Below are 19276 nucleotides of genomic sequence, written 5' to 3' on the forward strand. Positions count from 1 at the left end.
TGAAATGTAATTTCATGGCTGTTGTTCTTTGAGGGCAGATTACTCTGGAACCAAACGTTCCAGTTTTACTGGACCAAAATCATTCAAAGCCCACTCAAAAGTTCTTCAATATGATACTTGTCTCATGTAAATGGGTCAGTTAGTTCCGAAGATATAGCCGGTTAAATGAGATAACTGGTTAAAGGGGGGGAGGGGTGGTTTTCTCTACCCCTCACACCAGAAAATGCAGGGACTAGGCTGGTGTAAAAGGGGCCAACCTGGGAATGCATTTTCTGGTGTGAAATGGGTATTATTTCAAATACAGATGTAACGGGTCTCATCTTTGCAGGGGATGGCGATGGCGTCGCCATCGCCATCCCCTGCCCCGCCGCCATCTGTATGCCGGAAGGGGACGCGCGTGCACGAGGTGCGCGCGCGTCCCCTTCCGACGGTGCTGCCCTCGGTCGCCCGGTGCCCACACCGGGCAACCGCACCCCCCCGCAGCCTCCTCGGGTCCCCCCCAGCATATCCAGCGGGAGGCGACAGTATTGTGTTCGCCTCGCCGCCCGGACACTGAGACGCACGTGCGTGAGGGACGCACGCGCGTCTCAGTCAGATAGCGGCGCCGTGTTGCTGGCGATCCGCCAGCAGCATGCTGCTGGCGGATCGCCAGCAAGGATAAGACCGGATACATCTGTAGCTGGGACCGTCAGTGATCGGGATACAGCCAGGCTCTGCCACTGTCAGTGGCTATCACTTCTGCCTGGCTGCGGCTGTCCCCCATTTACCACGAGCATGTATTCCCCGTTGGCAATGAGCATGTAATCACACATGGCAATGAGCATGGAACCTCTGGCAATGAGCATGGAACCCTTGGCAATGAGCATGTAGATAAGTAGCACTTACTGTATGTAGCATAATTTTTAATAGGCATTATGGTGTTTGGCATAATACATAATGGACATCATGCCGTGTAACTTAACGTGCAATGGACATTATGCTGTAAATGTTTAATGCGCGCATTTGGTGGACAATGTCCCTGTTTATGAAGCGTATTGTGAATTTTGTCTTAATCTGTGTGGCATTATGTGAATTCTGGCTCAATCCGTGTGGCATTATGTGAATTTTGTCTCAATCCGTGTGGCATTATGTGAATTTTGGCTCAATCTGTGTGGCATTATGTGAATTTTGACTCAATCCATATGGCATTTTATGAATTTGGCTCAATCCGTGTGGCATTATGTGAATTTTGGCTCAATCCATATGGCATTTTATGAATTTGGCTCAATCCGTGTGGCATTATGTGAATTTTGGCTCAATCCATATGGCATGTTATGAATTTGGCTCAATCCGTGAGGCATTATGTGAATTTTGGCTCAATCCATTTGGCATTATGTGAATTTTGACACAATCCATGTGGCATTATGTGAATTTTGACACAATCCATTTGGCATTATGTGAATTTTGGCTCAATCCGTGTGGCATTATGTGAATTTTGACACAATCCATGTGGCATGTGAATTTTGACACAATCCATGTGGCATTATGTGAATTTTGGCTCAATCCATTTGGCATTATGTGAATTTTGGCTCAATCCGTGTGGCATTATGTGAATTTTGACACAATCCATGTGGCATTATGTGAATTTTGACACAATCCATGTGGCATTATGTGAATTTTGGCTCAATCCATTTGGCATTATGTGAATTTTGGCTCAATCCATGTGTTATTATGTAAATTTTGGCTCAATCCGTGTGGCACTATGTGAATTTTGACACAATCCGTGTGGCATTATGTGAATTTTGGCTCATGCCATTTGGCATCATGTGTAAGGGGCAAGTATAATGGGGTCTAGTATTTTGTTGCATAATGTGTAGAAGTTGTATATGGTGTTGTACACTACACTCAAGGACACGCCCCCTGTTGAGTGGCCACACCCCCTTTTCCAGAGCGCGCCATTGGCGCGCGCACAACTACATCCTTCACTTTTGTTGCCATGGTGGGCCTGCATACTTTAAATGCCAGGGCCTATTTTTAGTCCCATTCCCACCCTCTCTCTGCCGCTCTCTTAGCATGTACACTGGCACCACTAACACTGGCCCTCCCCCACCTAAACCCTCTTTTATCATGGTGCCCCCCCTGTCATTTTATCCTGGATCCGCCCCTGCCCATCACTAGTCTGCAGTGTCTATTCATGAAGAAAAAGGGTCTGGGGGCATGCCAGCAGCTCACACAGCGGTGGGCATACCCTCACATTGGCAAAAACAGGGGCATGGCCTTGCAGGAGTACCGCAATTATAGGCTGTGCCCCAACCCAAAATTTCAAGCTAAAACTTTCCTACAAAAGTTGGGAGGTCTGCCATGGGTATGACTGGCGGCAAAGCTGAAGATGGCTACATCTGCACTTATCCCAATAAACTATGAACAACTGCATCAGATAGAACTGAAAGGGTTAAAGCTGTGTCCTCAGTATATACAGTACAATACAGCCTGACTCTCATCATCACCTAACCCAGGACAGTGGCCACCAGCCTTTACAGCATGCCATAGCTGCCTACCCTCCTGCATTCTGCAGGAGACTTCCTGAAATAGCAGCAGTCTCCCTCTCTCCCTCATTAGTCTAGCAATCTCCCTCATTTCACCTAGCCCACATTACACTGTTACATTTTTTGGGAAAAAAGGAATGAGAGATAGATACATTTACACTGACTCATCAGCACCATTTCCCAGCACTTTACCAAGTGTAGTAGCTCTTACTAACTGCTTTGGGGCTCATCTACTGTACATTTGAATTTAAGTCATTTTAAAAGATTCTCTCAGATGTAGCAGTGCACACCCACGCTTCTAGGTGCCACTTTCACAATCTCTTTTCACAATCTCTCCATATATGGAACTAGACACGCCCTTTGGGTGGAGCATGACACGCCCCCTGGGGCGCCTTGCAACGTTCTATTACCAACTATAATCTCCCTGAAACTAGTTTTCAAAAGTAGGCAAGTATGCAGCACGCCAAGGCAGTGATTAATTCAAATATAACCTACCATACGCCCATCCTGTAGTAAAGGCAATTCATTAGATTTTTAAGTTATTTATCCCTCTTGCTTCTGCCCAGTGAAATATATATGAGATGAATGGTGTAAATATTTTTGTAGTTATAACTACTGTATTTGCTAAACAACATAAATGTTTTTGACAAGCTGCTGGGAAATAAACTGTTTTTATCAGGTCAAGAGATTCTGGCTAAAAATTTTTTTGACCTGAAGGAATTTAAGCTCCCAAATGCTTGTCAGAGTTAATCTAGTCCACATGTTTTCTCTCTATATTCTGAGGTACTGAGATAAATGTGTTCAGTGCATCAGTGTGATATTGCACAAACATTGTATCAAGCCTGTGAGAGAGGTAGGGATATATATTGAAAATACCCGGGTCTAGCAACTTGGCATTCGGACCCGGGTTAGAAGGCTCAACCCGGATTGGACCAGGGTTGCAGTGCAGCGTGAACTGGTAACTCGGATCAAGTCTCACTAAGGGAGGAGGCAGAGTAAGCTCCAAGCAATGCTTCCTCCCCTGCCCCTGATGACATGCCTCTGCCCCTCGTTGCCCCAGATGATGTCATCTACCCAGGGCCGGTGCAAGGCTTCTCAGCACCCTAGGCAAAACTTCAACCTACCCCCCCCCCCCCCACAGATCATGTGGTCATCCAATCCCCCCCCCCCCTTGCTTTTCCTGGAGGTCCTCTGCACCCTCCCCTTTGCCACCCACAACAGAGTGGAGGAGGGTGCAGCAATGTAGGAAGTATGACTCAAGGGAAAGTATAGAGGTGAGATCTTAGAAGTTCCACAGCCACCACCAAGTACAGCAAGGATCCTCATAGACAGCCTTGCTTTTTTGATTTGCAGACTTGGTGGCGCCCCCCAGAACCTGGCGCCCTAGGCAGTTGCCTAAAGCTGCCTAGTGGTAGAGCCGGCCCTGCATCTACCCGGGATTTGTGATGTGAAAGGGTATAAAAGTGCGGGTTTGTTAGAAGTGGAGCTGTCGCCCATAGCAACCAATCAGATTGTACTTTTATTTAGTACCCTTTAGAAGGTAACAGCTAGAATCTGATTGGTTGCTATGGGCAACAACTCGGCTTCCATAAAAACCTTTAGTAAAAATACCCATAAAGTGGACAACCAATCAGCTTCTGCCATTAATCTAGCACAGACTAGTAAAAGCATTGCCCTTTTAAATATTGGCATAAACACGCTAAGAAACGCAGGGTTTTACATCCTGACATTTAAAAAATAAAACCCCAATAACTCCAAAGTCATATTGTAGCAGTCTTTGAAACTTCCTGAAACTACATGAAATAAATTGCATGCTGCTCAATGGAACGTCAATGTACAGTTTTGTGTACGCTATTAGTAGGCGTAGGTTTTGTTTTTGATTTTTAAATAAACTTTTAGCATCTAGATGATGCACTTGCTATGTTTCTTGTTTACGGTGTAGTAGCACAGACCCATTTCATAGATCTGAAAAATAAATATGGAAGTAAGGCATTGGGGGGTATTCAATCCCGGGTCACGAATGTTGGTACGTTCCGGCAGCCGTGACCCTGGACCAGTTTAGTTTTGCTTGACCGCAAATTCAATTCCTGCCTTCTGATTGGTGAAAAGGGGGAGTGTTCGCATAACAGGCCATGGATTGTCAAGATCCCCCGATGTGATCGTGACAATTCACGGCCGTTCTCGGCAAAACGGGCCCAACAGCTTTTAAAGTTGGGCCAGTTCTGTCGACCTGCCTCTTCAATGCTGTCGGGAAAGACATCATTGAATTGATGCCTGCCGCTTTTTCCCCTGTTGGAAAAATTGTAGGGGTTTGAATACCCCCTTATTCTTTATACAGGGCCAAGTGAATTTTTACCTGTGTTCATGAAATTGAGACATACATACTAACATTCTTGGTGACCCACTCCGGGAGGGACCAAACTAATTAGCACAGCTGGGGAGTTTAGAGCGGCATTTAGGGATGAGGCCACAATGATGCAATTCAATCTGGCACCTCCCTTGGTTTCACCCCCATACAGCTTCATGTCCCTCATGCTTGGACCCCCCGGAACCGCAACTTCTGCTGGGACATTGGTTGTAGAAGGCAGTGGGCTGGGATTGGAAGGGTTTCATTTGATATTCGGAATTATTCAGGAGATTAGGCGAGTATGTAATGAAGACAAAATGAAAATCAAACTATAATTATTAAAATAAATGTGCAAAGTTATGTGCTCAGTACATTAATGTAATGGAATCTAGAGGGGAAAAATAAAAATCATTATCATTTGTTGCCAGGAAATATTCACCAAATTCCAGATTTGGATAAGCGGTTTTGCAATGGAATTTTCCTTGCAATTTTACCTGGACCTCTACCCTTTGGTCAGGGCTGGATTAAGGCTTGGTGGGCTGGGGGCACTTAAGACAGGGGGGCCCGGGTAAATGGGGTGTCTGTATATTAGATTGTGCATATCTTCAAACATGTCCCATTCCAGGAGGGACATATGGGGTAAGATTTAATAGGATGAGAGATTAAGAAAGTGAGAGATTTGGAGCGGGATGTACTAAAGGGAAGACGCAGGGGGATACTGCCAGCCGCCGGGATGTGACGGAGACCCCCGCAGACCACATCACAGGTATCGCGGGGGTCTCCGTCACCGCAACCCGATGCTAGCCGCATATGTTAGTACATACTGTATGCGGCAGCATTGCGGCGGCTGGCAGGCGAAGGGCGGTGATGTATATTAATACATCCCACCCTTGGTGAGAAATCTCCAGGTTTTTTAAAGCAGCAATCATTTACACTGCAAAACCAGTGTGATTTTGCAGTGTAAATGATTGCCGCTTTAAAAAACCTGGAGATTTCTCACCAAATCTCTCACTTTCTGAATCTCTCATCCTATTAAATCTCACCCATGATCTCTAAATGTATAATTGGTGTCACCTGCTTTAATTGATAAGAAAAGGTGTTTCCCAACAGGTGTTCATAAATTAAGAGGGACATCCAAGTAAAGAAGGTTTTGGCCTTACTGGAATGGCTTATGTTAGAAGGTATGGATTGTGTATATTAGATTTAAAACACTGGAGTATATTACATATAGACTAATAGTGTAATAATGTCTGAGTACTATTTATAGGCCCATCTAATTGAGAGACAACTATTTTATAACGTTTTCTTGGAGTGTAACAAAGGCAACTAAACCTTAAAATACATTATAGAAAAAGAAAGTCTACTATCCTCTATCTTGTCATATGCAAGAATAGCAGCAGCTTCTGTACTACTTAATCAGGAGAGCAGGTGATGTCACCGTTCTCAGGACAGGCACCCTTAGGTCGGCGAAATCCTGCACGGTCAAAAGCCGTGCCGCACACAGTAGTTAACAATGGACACAATTGTGTCCATTCACATGGGACGGCCACGGCCCGGCCGCCCGGTTGCAGCCGGTTCCCACCACTGGAAGGGACGGCTGCCGGGCTGTGGCCATCCCCTCCATTGTAAACTTCTCAGTGCGTCGCGGCTTCTTGGCTGTGCAGGGCTTTGGCGCCCGGCAGGAGCCGGAGCATGTGAAATAGCCCTTACAGAGGGAGCCCAAGATATAATATATCCCTGTGTCCCCCTTCCCTTAATATGCCCACGGTGTCCACAAATCTGAAGGTTATCCCTGCTCTAGTTAAAGGCTATAAACTTCTGAATGGGGAATTTGTAAATACAGTCCACAATAGACGCTTGAAAACACAATTAGCAAATGAATGTTATATCATCTGCTCTTTGCACTACTAAGAAACAGTCTGTTCAGCTACAGCATTTGATTTGAGTGAGGTTCCTCTGCAAGTCATCTCTATTCCCGTCCACTGCATGGCTATTTCAGTAGCTGTTTATTACATTCAAGGTACCATACTGTAGCTTAATTGCTGACTTTTGAAAAATGCATTTCAGGGTCGACTGTGAAAGCAATACCTGTAAACGTGGCATTAAAGTGGGCGGGTAGTGCTACGTCTGAGAGGCGTGTCAAGGAAATGACTGACATCCAAATGTAGATGAGCCCCAAATCCATTAGTAAGATCTGCTGTACTTGTGAGTGCAAACACCCTGATATTTTTCAGGGCTTGCTCATGTCTTGTATTTTACAATTGGTTCCACAAGAAACCTTATATGAAAAATAATGTACAGATGAAGCCAAGCTCATTCAGTCTGCTGTTCGCCAAGCATGGGAGGCGCCTGCGTGTGAGATGCTTTTGTGTCGCATTAGTGGCAATGGTGCCCCGATATACGAAAGCTATGGCTATCTGTAGCATAGGGATCATTGGTGCCTTATAACTAATGCAGGGAAATGGCGCCGATTATTCAATTTCAATGTAAATATCTTTGATTGTTTTTTTCCCCCCCAAGTTTATAACAGCTACATAATGGTGGTAGGGTGCCGTCAGGGAGAGTACTTCCATTTCAGGGAGTCTCCCTGACAATCAGGGAGAGTTGGCAAATACAGTATGCACCATACAAAAGAGAAAACAGAAAGGCCCTAGGTGAGATAATAAATCCTTTTCAGCCTCGACTGAAAGAGTCGCCAGTAGTCCGTCATAGAAACGGGAAAAGCAGTATTGATGGCGCTGGATTTCGTCATAAATTGTTTGTAGGATGATAAGTGTTGAATGATGTTGCTCATATAGCGTTATATTCATAAAAATGAACAGAAAATCATGTAAGGCTCAGAAAACTTAATAAACAATGCAGTGACCTCAATGGGAACCAGAGAAGCGTACCGAACTCAAAATGGAGTGTATAAAGCCGTGTGTGTATAAAGGTATCTTTTAGAGCAGGGATGGGGAACCTTTGGCCCTCCAGCTGTTGTTGAACTACACATCCCAGCATGCCCTGCTACAGTTTTGTTATTTGGCCAGGCTAAATCTGCTGCAGGGCATGCTGGGATGTGTAGTTCCACAACAGCTGGGGGGGGGGGGGGGGGCAAAGGTCCCCATCCCTGTTTTAGTGGGTCACCTCATGTGGGAGTGATGCACTCATTATTCAGACACATTTTAAAAGATCCACAGGTGGAGCTAATTATTTCACTTGTGATTCTGTGTGGAGAACATACACATTTTAAAAGATCCACAGCTTGAAAACATGCAAAGTTTGGGATCCCAAGAACCGAGTTTGAGAACCTGTGTTTTAAGCACATCATGATTTAAACAGCCTTTCTGAATCTTATAATTCCTCATTATATCGACAATGCTAAATGACATTATAAGACATTTTAAGGCAAATTCCTTGCACTGCAGGGGGGGGGCAGATGTAACTGATGCAGAGAGAATTCGATTTGGATGGGGTTTTACTTCAAAGTGAGATCTATATTGCAGTGTAAAGCAGCCAGTATTTACCCTGCACAGAAACAAAATAACTCGCCCAACTCTACATCTCTCTGCACATGTTAAATCTGCCCTGACCCTGCAGTGCGGCATGGTTTTGTCCATTTGAGAAGGAATTTGCCTTTGCGAATAAACCAGAATAAGGGCCTTTATGCATTTTAATGATTACCTACATTTCTGAGAATAATTCCTACTAACAAGCAGATAAAAAGGTGCATGGTCTTTAGAATAGTTAATATTACAAACAATAATGGAATCATACCATACATATACCATGTTACTCATACATGTAACTCCTTAATGCTGCATTTTATTTACTGTAGATGTTTAACCTTATGCTGCCCTCTACCCTACTGAAAATATCTTCTACTATATAAATGCACATAGATTTTATTTTCTAATTATATTTTTTAACCCCTTCAGTGGTGTTTTTTTTAGAGAGCACCCCCCACTGGGCGAGTTTTTTATGGGGAGCGATTCCTAAAAAAACCCACCACTGCCTCCCCGGGTCCGGGCAGTGCCGCTGAACTGTCAATCAGCCGCTGCCCAGCCCTGCGCCCCGGCGCCCCATCCCTGCCCTCGGCAACCGGCTTGTCATAAGCCAGCGCCGTAGGTGTAATAGAACAGCTGGGGGGGAGGGGGGAGGAGGAGGTGCGGTGGAGGGGAGGGACCTCTAAACAGAGGCAATCCTGAGAATTTTCCGGGCTTGCCCAGGGGCGGATTGGTGAAGAGATCCAGCCAAGGAAAAGTTTGGAAGCAGCTGTCATAGCCGGTGACATTGTGGGTGTCATCCAGGAGCCACTGGCAGGTGGCCGTCGTTATATTGGTCAAAGCCGCAGCCATATTTTGTGTGGACAGGACAGCCAGGCAGCGGCCCAGGAGGGGGAAGCAGCGGCCCGGCCATGGGGGGTATAGCAGACAAATGTGGTCAGGCCCGGTTTCCCGGCGGCCCAATCCGCCCCTGGGCCTGCCAGACTGGGCACTGAGGCACAGCCTGGAAAATTCTTGGGATTGCCAATGAAAGTGTTAAACAAAAAAACACCTAGTATACTGTATATTTTAATGAAGTTCTCTACACCTCAGGGAATTGCTGGTGTTATGTAGCGTGATAAGTTCTGGGTCAGGTTGGTAAAAATACATTAGTGCTCAATGCCATATAAAAGCAGTCGCACACTCGTCCTGCAGCAATGTACTGTAGCAAGGTAATTTACTTCCATCTTCTACACATATACTATAAATATAAAGAACAGTTCCAGTTGCTGACAGTGCAGGTTATTAAAAACTTAATTCATAAAATTAAAAAAAAAGTTTTGTGCGACACTTGCCGGCAATGGTTAATTACTTCATTGAGCCTTGATATTAATAGAGTCTGCAAGATAAATGGATTTGTTGGATCCTGGTTTGATGAACGCATGCATCAGCACAGTGGAGCCCATTTGCACTAATACAGATGCAGCATTATCTTTTTTATCATGAATCTTGCAATTCTTCCCCAGAAAACACGCTCTTATTTCTGCTTGCCTTAAGGGGCCTTGCAGCAGTAGCCAGTCAGCAGGTACGTTTCTGGCCTAAAAGAATTTGCAAAATCATGAAGTACTTGGATTAAAGAATACAATGTCTACTCAAATATGATTTGCTGCTAAACACAATAGTATTTTGGAATTGTCTAAAATCTAGACTGTCAACAAAGCTTATTCTAAAAAAAAAAAAACCCTGTATTCTTTTATGTATTTTTTCTTTTTTCTATGACTGGCTATGTGTAAAGGGAGTACACACAGGGCGATATATATTCAATGATATGGATGAAACCGATATTGTTTATGATATCGTGGATATTTCCTCCAGTGTGTACAGTCACTATCGTTAACGATGCAGGCGACCGCATTGTCTTTATATGCAGCTCAATCTGAGAATATCTTCAGTGACTGCATGTACGGAGCAGGGGAACGAGTGTATGCTCAATATCGTTCTCCCATGGCACCGCTGGTATAGTTAACCATATCGGGGACCACGGCAATCGTCTAGTGTGTGCCCAACGTGAGAAATTATTAGCAGGAACAGCTTTTATACTTGATTGTGATATGAACATAATACTGCGCTTGTTTTGTGGTCTCACATACGGCAATATTTGAAACACCATTCTAATACTCGGGACTGGCTCCTTTCCACCATGGCTCCAGTCTGGATTATTACGGGTTTACACTACCCACAGGGGCAGTAGCCCGCTGCAGTGAGAATCTGGCTCTTTCCATTTGCGTCATTGGCTCCACCCCCAGATGTGTGTTATCACTGCAGGAAGCAGCAACTCCCCATCTTGTAAACAGGAGACAGATCAAATGACTTGGATTACCCATTTATACTGCCCCTTAATCTAGGTCCTCCTTTGGACCAACCCTGCCAACGAGCAAGATTAACTTTTTCCACTGTCAGGATCCAGACTGCATCCATTTGTAATTCCATTACTACAGTATAAAATTAATTTTGAGAAATAAAATATATAAAAAATATTTTGATAGAATTGACATTCTTTAAAGTTACTAAGCCTTCTGCAAAACTCTACCATTTACTTTAATGTCATTGATTGTGTCTCTGTCCTATAAATGTATCTTTCACAAAACTGCTTTCATAATTATTAATAGTATGTGCTAATCTGGGACCCAAATCAAATCTAACATCTATTTTTCTGGTTTCTATTAGAACTTCTTGTGCCTAATGACTTTTTTTGTAGTCTAATGATTCCCAAATTTGATTCATGGGCACTCTAACAATCCAGGTTTTTATGATATACATGCTCGAGCAGGGATAGGTGAAACAAAATGAACATACATTGAGGGCATCATGAGACCTTGGACAGCTTGGTGCCAGTTCAAGCCTTGGTCTACAGTTTAGGGACCGATACTGTAGGACAGGGATGGGGAACCTTTGGCCCTCCAGATGTTGTTAAACTACACATGCCAGAATGATTTGCTACAGTTTTAGCATGGCCAAATAGCAAAACTGTAGCAGTGCATGCTGGGATGTCTAGTTCAGCAACAGTTGGAGGGCCAAAGTTCCCCATCCCTGCTGTAAGATATGGACCTAAGGCAGACTTAATGGAACAGCAGATATTACTATTGCAACGGTATACAAATAATACAAGTAAATAAAATAAATCAAAAGTAGAAAAAAATAAATGCACACATGAAAATAGACGGCTGGGTGGGCCCTGCTTATAAGAGAGCTTACTATTTAATGTGTGTGTTTAGTATTATTAGCCCTGCCTGTCATGCGTGATTTTTTATGTGCCATGAATGTAGACCTATTACCAGAAATGCCTAATACCATAACAAGTAAAAAATTTACTAGCTATGTACATTTCTCTGCTTTTACACATTTTGGCCTGTCTACACTTCCCTGCATGGAAAATAAAAATATCAAGGAAAAACAATGATATAAATAAAATTTAGCAAATAAATGACCAGTATACTTTTGTAATGTGTGATGAAACCGGAGTACCCAGTGGAAACCCACCCCAGCACGGTGAGAAAATACAAACTTCACACAGTTAGGGTCATGGTGGTAATAAAACACATGACCTCAGTGCTGTGCCGCAGTACTGCTATTCATTACACCTATAGTTCTCAGCCTCGGTCCTCAAGTACCCCCAACAGTTCACATTTTCCCGGTCACCCAGCAGGGGCACAGGTGCACTCATTACTCACTGACATATTTTAAAAGATCCACAGATGGAGCTAATTATTTCACTTGTGATTCTGTGTGGAGACCTGGAAAACGTGCACTGTTGGGGGTACTTGAGGACCGAGGTTGAGAATCGCTGCATTACACCATCCATACTGCACAAGGTCATATAGATAAATAGGAAATGGCAGAGGCTTGGCAAGATACTGCTGTAGCCAATTGGATCATTAGAATAATAATGGTACCACACAGTATTTACATTAAGTCATCTCCTGTGTGTTCATGTAAATACGTTTAACAGCAGAACGTATTTCGATGGTACAATCTCAAGTTGTAGTATTGGTGGGCTGTTCCACATTGTAGTTGTACATTCTATTTAGTAGAATTTCTTATTCAGTAATAGAGCTTGAATGATTATAGTCCACTTGTTGCGCTCTGTGATGCAGTTCGGGGGGTAATCTTAATGCCAAATTTTACAGATTAGTTTTGGAAAATTGCTTGCACCTATCTATCATAGATAGTATGCTTAGCAAGTTTAGCTGTTCAGGTAGAGTACTGCAGTAACAGAGAGAACATTTGTATTTCCGAAGCAAATGTAAGTTTCTTTCCAACAGACTTTTACAGTTTTAATTGGCAACTACTCTGGTTGATCCTGAGTGCAGTTAAGCATTCATGACCAATGAAGTTAAACACCAAGTACGTATTTCCTGATAAAAAAGAATTGCACGTCTCACCAACCACTGTTTCCTGTCACTGACCCTTCTACTTTATCATTGTGCCAAGTAGTTCTCCCAATATCCTTGTGTGGTCAAGATGTTGAAATAGTAGAGAAAGCAATAAAATAAAACCATTCCTCCAGTGAATTTATGCAAGTAATCTGCCTGAGCCAAATAAACAAGGTTAATTTGTTAACAATTAGGAAGTGTACTTTTAAAATACTATAAAATTAGTGGCAACAATCAGCAAGCTATCTCTAAGACTATTAAAAAGAAAACTTTACACACTGGTTTTTGGATAATGTTGAAATCATTTAATGCTATTTAGTTTATTATGGTTACTTTATTTTTTGTGAATCGACTCTATATAAGAAACTGAAAAAAAGCATGCATATTTTAATTATGTCAGTATCTAAATATATTAATATATATATATATATATTTATATACACACTTGACGGCCACTATTTTCAAGATCTTTAACTACTGCAGGATTCTCATTTTACGCAATTTTACTTTATTTTGATCATCAAATCCTTTATCACGGTCATTTATTGTACATTAATAAGTTTCGCAACATTCTATAACTTATAAAACATGTTTGTAATACTGAATTATCATAATTTTTAGCATAATATTTTAAGAAAATTTCACCAATTAATGATTGCTTTTAGTTATTAACAAGCGGTACAGTGTTGACATTTTGCATCGGAAGATCCTCATGTGAATTGTATTCTAGCAGCAAATATTCATTACTATCCAGGCAAAGACTCTGCTCCACAGGGCTTATTTGTCTTAGACTCGAAAAGGATCAAAGGTTGATAAGTGATCACGCTAACGACAATCCAAAGGCAATTGAATGATTAATTAAGTTAGTTTTACTAATTGTGACTCAGTTCATGAGTCTCTAGTGTTCTGATGGATTATTATTTAAATGCTTTGTCATTTTTTTTTAATTACAACACAAAAACCTCCTTTATTTATTTATTTAACTCTTGCATTTCCCTGATATTATTTGCATCAGGGAAATGCAAGCTGGTGTTTAAATTGTGTTAAGAAAAAAAATTGAAATAGCAAAATTGACCCCCCCAACTCCTCATTAAATGAATGACTGTATATTAAAAGAGCTTACCTTGATCTTGTCAACAGATAAGTTCTTTAAAAAATTGGATTAACAAAACAAGTGATTCTTTTTAAAACAAATCCTCAGAATAGAAATGTTTCTTCCTCTTAGCATTTGGTCAAGCTGTTTGAATTTGTGACGGGGAAATACTGACTTGCCTTTTTATTATCTCAGGTGATAAATATTGCATCGCCTGCATTTAAAACTTTTAATACTAGGGGTGTGAGATGTTGCACCTGTTATTTTTTTATGTTCGGGTCATTCTGCGCTCATTACTACTTTTTTTTTATACTGAGCGGAAGTGAAATGATACCTTGTCCCTACATTTGCCCCATTCTTTTAGGGGATCAGTACTGCAAGCAAAAAAGGGGGCTGGCAATGTTTGATTGTGTGCTGTGTCTGGAAAGTACGAGAGAGAGAGAGAGAGAGAGAGAGAGGAGAAGGCCCTGCTAATGTTGCAGTGAAATGATTCTCAAAGGCCCCCCAGGCTGCACTCAGCATCCAGACTTCATTAAATTTTCATACCAAGCACTTGGCCAAGGTCTATTTATGAAAATGTGCTTTCCGCTTCATGGAAAAAAACTCGGGAATTAGATAAGAGAACAAAGAAGAATTCATTAATGCAAAGTATGTATATATATATATATATATGCATGTGTGTGAGTGTGTATGTATATATATATATATATATATATATATATATATATAAAGATGGCCCTTCAGGAGTATATTAATACAAAATTGGTGCAGAAACAGCATTTCAAGACCTTTTATATTTCTTTTTTAATAAATACTTTTATTTAAACTTATACACATCTCCCATTTAAGAAAATTACTGATTCATTAATAAAATATATGTTGTGCTAATGAAAGCAATATTTGAGTAAGGATACTGTGTATTACTATGCTTGCATAGGTGTATATATGTATGTGTATGAGTGTGTATGTCTCTGTTTGAGAAAGGACCTGAATTTTTTTGTTCTACCATTTTGTTTTCCATTGTACATACCACTGAATTTATTTTATTTGTTTTGTAAGTGAGCACAGTGTTATAAGCCATCTTCAAAGACACAGTAATATTAACTTATCATTGCATCTGTCCATGGTCCTGACAGCTTGCTGAAAAAGAAGTTTCTGTAGATGTCTTGGGTGAACACACACACCCTCAAACACAACACACTCTTGCAGCAACAATACTACATAATTTAAAAGGGCAGCCAGCACAAGGACCTCAGAGATGCTAACGTGATTAAAAACAAGTCCCTCATTCATTGGGAAAGTGTACACAATAAAATATATCCCCGTCTAATGCCCTCAGAAAAGAATTAATGTGGTCCCAGGCGAAATGCCAAATTTGAGGGAGTCTGAAACCATACTGAGTGATGGCTGGGGTAGATTGAAAGATAGATACATTAATGAGAGTTGGATATATATCTACAAAGTTTACTGCAAACTTAAACCATTCTCACAACACTTCATTGATTTCTGAGTGTCTTTTTCACTTGACAAAACTCAACTAATTGTTTCAGTGGCAAACTAATGTTGCAGTCTGCATATAAGAGAAACAATTAATAGAGTTTTAAAGCTGGAAGATGAACCTTCAATCGATATGCTTTTATTCACTCTTTTCACTCATTTCTTGATTAGAAACACTACTTTAATCATTACCTACAGACTCACCCCCATGTTCTGGGATTCCCCTGTATATATGACAGCTCTCAGTTACATGTATCATGAAATGTGGGAATTATTACCAAGTTTGATAAATGTCTTAAAAGTAGTAGTAATATTAATTACAATGTGAATATGTCATTAGAATAAGATTAATAATAACATTCGCTTTAAGCATTTAGTAATTTCAGAAGTAAAAGAGTATTGTCCATGCCAAATAACTGAGTCATCATTTTTAAAAATGTTTATTTGTTTTCCCTTTACTCTGCTTACATCTTTTTAGGGTGATATCACGCTATGGAATGTAATAGATTATTTTAAAAATCATCTGAACTTAAATAATACTCTTACCCTCTCTCCCCCCGCTCTCTCTCTCTCTCCCTCTCATATATATATATATATATATATATATATATATATATATATATATATGTATAATGCCCATATTCAAATGCTGTGTGCAAGCAAAAGTTTTCTTATTATCCCCATATTCCAAAAAAATAGAAGTGTAATTTGCGAAATAGAATGAATATCTGATAATTATTTCTATTTTAGAAAATCGATATGTTTATATATCTGACATTCAGTATTTATTATATTTGGGATTTTATGTTGGAATACTGCCATGGTAACTCTAGAAAACCTAGAATAGGTTATGTAAAGGAAGAATTAGTTAATAATTACATCAAGAAACGATCACCATACATTTGCATACAATTTAATTTGTTAAAGTATTTCATTTATGTTTGTGTATATATATATATATATATATATATATATATATATATACAGAGAGAGAGAGAGAAAGAAAGAAAGAAAGAAAGAAAGAAAGAAAGAAAGAAATGCGCTCTATATAAAATTTCACCCAAAAATTGAAACAATTATAAAATCACGTTTATTTAGAAACAGTCAATAAAAAGGTTTTATCTTTGAATTCTTCATATAAACTTTTTTCACAATATTTCCAGCATTCATATATATATATGTGTATCCACATATATCCACTATATATATATAGGGGCAGAATCATGAGTGTTTTATTTTCTATTTTTATAAGAATAGTATTTTATAATACTTTTCTACAATTATGGGCTTTTTCATACTGTAAATTTCAAGTAATGACGTAAAAAAAATTTTTTTATCTTAATCAATATTTGCTGTTCAAAATAAAAGGATAATAATAATACAAGTTACAAATGTCTGCATTTTTAATTCAATAGTTTATAAATATGTTGTAAATCTGTAGGAAATATTAGTAGACAATTAGTAGAATATAAATAATATATAACATCTAATCCTGATTTAACCTTGTAATGTATTTTTTTTAATTTTCAATTAATAGTGTGATAGAAATATAACTACACTAAAAAATAAAATAGATTTTACTGTAAATGTTAATAAGTTTATATAAACTTATATAACATTGCATGTTATCATACATTAAACTAAAGAAATAACTAATAGTGCTATGATGTGTTTTTGTTGTGGTTGTTGTTGTTGTTATTATTAATATTATTATTATTATTATTATTATTATATAGCTACTGTAAAACATTGTGTATCACTTTTACTGATAACAATGCAGAATATACCATTACAAGCTTAGTTTTAAAAAATTGTCCCTTATGAATTGAACAATCTAGACTAAATTCATTGGCAGAATATGAGCCATTTGTAGTTACTTCTGATTTCAGCAATACGTATGTCAAATTTCAGCGATTGAATTGAAAATAAAATGAAAAACCTTTTAATTTCTTGATCTTATGCACTCACATTTGTTCTGTCTTGTCTTTACATTTACATTACAAAGTGTTTTAAATCAATTTTGGCTACAAGAATACTAGTGGGACATCCTTTCTAATATGTTTTTGATCCTTTCTACAAAAGCATCTTTGTTGTGCATTTAGTTTGCAGTTTTTATTGACATTTCATCCACTTGCTAATGAAATATTTCTTTGATTTTGTGGTGCTTCTTTTAGTCAATGCACTTCATTAAGAACTAAAAGTAAAGCAACATAAAAATACCATATTGATTTTGCAGGTACAATTTTGAAGTCCTTTTTAGGTAGCACTATTTTTACTATTTCAATTGTAGATACATTCCTTTTAATGTAATTTGGGCCTTGCATATTAATTACAGCTTAGTTTGCATGAAGATCAAAATAAAGATGGGTAAAGGAACTCATTGAAGTGTTACTAAACTGAAAATATATAATGTACAGTATATGGCTATAATGCAGTGTTTAATCCAAAATCAGAACAAAAATCATAAATTGAGGTATTTATTCAGTATGTTACTTTTCAATTTATTAAGATAATCTAAACCAATTGAAAGTAATTGTTCATCTTTTGCCTACTATATGCAGCATGATATCTGGATATATCATGATTTAATCCATTATCTAAACTACCTTAATCTATGATTGTGGTACAGTATGTTCCATAGGAAACCAAAGTATGGTAAAGTTCTGAAGCTTTAGCACCTATTTTTATCTAATTTAAACAGACAAAACCATGGTAATTTTGGAATTCTGTGTAAACAAAATTTGTATTATTTTTCCAAATTTCTATGTATTATTATTAAACATAAGATTAATTTCTATTGATTCAAAAAATGTAAAATTCAAAATGAAACCTGGAGAAAATAGAGAAGAATATGTAAACACTTCTAAATCTAATTCTAACCGAATATTAGTGGACATTTTCCTCTGTAGAGACAGTGGGCCATCAGGTTTCCTTCTGGCCAGTCATGGAAAACTTTGGTGGTATAACATACAGCTTTCACATGTGGTGTGCTGTAAGCAATATATTATTACCGTTTACTCTCTGTACTAGTAATACAACTCCATCAAAATTGATATCTCATACAGTATAAAGATTGAATCCACATTTCACCATTAGAGTGTTATTCATTTGGAATGCCAATGTCATACCAGTTGTAGTAGAAAAAGAACATTCATTAATACACTCTATGACCTACTGTACTAATACTCACCAAATACGGGTTGACTTCTTCCTAATGATCATGTGCATTCATTTCTGCATCTTATGCATATGTAAGCTTAGTCACTACGTTTGACAGATAAAACCTTCAATAAGTACATATAGATAGATAGATAGATAGATAGATTATGTATCCTATGTAAACAAAAAATGTATGCAAATGTGTTTAACAATTAATTGAAGAATATTGTAAATATATGGACCACTTAACACCATTCAAGTTGTGTTCTTGTTTGTTATTTTTTTAAAACTCTTACGGCCCTATAAATATTAATTTGCAAAAGTGAAGTATTATTCATTAGTATTTCTAATGTATCCATATCAGCACAGATGACAATGTACTATAATATTTTAAGGTGAACCATATATATATATATATATATATATATATATATATATATATATATATATATTAATAAAAGAAATTGAAATATGCAATATTTACAATAAAATGTACAGTATCTCCTTGGTAACACGGGTGTAAATACAGGATATTGTCCATGTGCTATATATTTTATCTATAAAGGTGTGCTACTACTGTATCTCTGTATAATCAACACAGTGCAGTGCTTGGGAAAATGTTAGCATTTTATAAATAATTGATAAATATAGGAATATGGCATGAATGTGGATTGTCAGTGCTCTTGTACAGAATATTCTGGATGCCTCAGGCAAAATGTTACATTAAATTCATATGTATTTTATGCAATTTGTTTTTC

General features: G+C 38.9%; 1 long non-coding RNA gene across 1 annotated transcript in view; it reads right to left on the bottom strand.

Moving 5' to 3' along the window:
* Positions 1-14007, bottom strand: part of LOC146036680 (uncharacterized) — a 48336-nt gene extending 34329 nt beyond the window's left edge. Inside the window, exon 1 of the long non-coding RNA XR_014460925.1 lies at positions 13893-14007. This is a non-coding gene — a long non-coding RNA (uncharacterized LOC146036680). The remainder of the gene's footprint in view (positions 1-13892) is intronic.
* Positions 14008-19276: the final 5269 nt, after the last annotated feature.

The sequence above is a fragment of the Crinia signifera genome, chromosome 9, assembly GCF_055691185.1.
Source record: "Crinia signifera chromosome 9, ASM5569118v1, whole genome shotgun sequence".
NCBI classification, from domain to species: domain Eukaryota; kingdom Metazoa; phylum Chordata; class Amphibia; order Anura; family Myobatrachidae; genus Crinia; species Crinia signifera.